Consider the following 2,158-nt stretch of genomic DNA (forward strand, 5'->3'; position numbering starts at 1 on the left):
AGAGGGACCTGATCAGTGATCCTAGATCAGCAATGCTACCCTGAGGCACTTTGTGAATACAGACTTAGATCTTCTTTGAATTGTATGTGTATAAGTAAGTGGGGGCGGGGAGAAGAGTGTACTGTAGGTGTGTGTGGGACCCTGACTGGTCAAATGTTAGTGGGCTGTAGACTCAGACATTTATTAACATGTCAGTGACAGTAATTCTGAAAAACAACTATATTTTATAGCAGAGAGAACAAATGGGAATATTTGTGCTATCAAAAGGGAATATTCACAAGGTACAGACCACACCTTAAACTGTGTATGTTTAAGATATTTAAATGGGTGAGTGACAAGACAGGAGTTGGGGGTTCAACATTACCCACTTTGTATGACACTTGAACGTTGCATGTCACGTGTTTGGTATCCATCAAAGCAACATTCGCAATGCAAATGCAGGGAATTTTGTTAATTTGGACATTTGCTCAGTACTTGATGGGTAGTGGCCAGTAGTGAATAGATGTTTAAAGACAAAAGTAATATCATGATGTCTCCTTGTCCTAGCAAGTAACATTTGATTTTGGATCACAGGTAGAATACACATTCAAATGAGCCAGCTATACACTCTGTACAAAACATTATGAACACCTCCTTCCATCACAGACCAAACATGTGAATGCAGGCAAAAGCTATGATCCCTTATTGATGTCACTGGTTAAATCCACTTAAATCAGTGTAGATGAAGGGGAGGAGACAGGTTTAGCCTTGAGACATTTTTTTTCATCTTTATTTTAAAACAGGGAAGACATTGAGACCTAGGTCTCTTTTAAAAAATGTACCCCTTATAATAATACAGCAAATACACATTAAAATACAAAAACATAGTCATGAGAATCCCCCCCAAAATAATCCCCAATCAATAGTTAATTGCCTGAACAGCACCAGAACATCTAGAGGAAATACATTTTGAATTTTGTTCCAGCAATCTGGAAAAATTAAAAGCAGATTTACCTAGCTCGATGGAGACCCTATAAAGCTTGGGAAACTCAAGGCCTCACAGGCCTGATTGGTGTCACACTTTTGCCCCAACTAACACACCCGACTCTAATAATCAACTAATCATGACCTCAGTTTAGAATGTAAGTAGTTTCATTGGGATTGAGAAAAAGTGTGACAACTCCTTACAGAAGCCAGGAGTCTCCCATCCCTGCAATAGGAACCTCGAGTAACCAATCCCGTGAACGGGTTAGGAAACTTCAGGTGTCTACATTTTAACAGCACAATTAGATAAGAGGGACGTTTATGCCCTAGCACTACACAGCTGATTCAAATAATCATCAAGCTTTGATTTGAGTGCCTTTGAACTGGGTATGCTAGTAGGTGCCAGGTGCACTGCTGGGTCTGTACATGTGAATAGTCATGAATCTGAGCTTCCATTAAGCTGTGTAACAACTAGAACTAGGCCTACAATGGAAAATGTATAAAACATTGTGGAACACACTGAAAGGCACCAAATTCCTAGTAGGCCTTGTATGGTGTGAGACATCATTGATTATGTTTCCCCGTTTGGTCACGAATCAAGTCAGGCGTCATTATTTTCCTAGGAAAGATTCGTAACTTTCTGTGGACTCCGCAATGAGCTGCCCTGTGTAAGAACATCGTAGTGTATTCTTAAAATTAGCATAGAAAATATATTTGGAACTTTTAGCAACTTTTGAAAAGTGACAAACGCTCAAATACATGCATTTTCCCTCTAAACGACACAAAAACGATTTTATCTGTCATACTCAGTCACAACACACGTGCCTGGCTGCAAAAGTGCATTGTGAGTGATGTCAGTAGCAGGCGCTCAACTCGTGTACAGGGAGCAGCAGGCCAGCAGCAATTTCAGTAAATTGCTAATCATTGTTGACTGACTGCAGCAGCAGTACGTGTTCGACGAGCCAAACCCAATGAATATAGTTGGTCACGAATGTTTGATCTTGAACAGAACTCAATCAACATGTCTCAATCAAAATTGTACAGAAAAGAGTGGGAGTCTGTACCTGAACAAATGTCAAATCATATTTTTTGCCGAGATGGCCAATCAATATGAGTAACCTTGGTGTATTCGACGTAAATGACGCAGATTTACGTTATCACGCAATGACATCCCAACGTCATTTAGCAACAAATC

This window comes from Oncorhynchus nerka, linkage group LG28, assembly GCF_034236695.1.
Source record: "Oncorhynchus nerka isolate Pitt River linkage group LG28, Oner_Uvic_2.0, whole genome shotgun sequence".
Taxonomy (NCBI): domain Eukaryota; kingdom Metazoa; phylum Chordata; class Actinopteri; order Salmoniformes; family Salmonidae; genus Oncorhynchus; species Oncorhynchus nerka.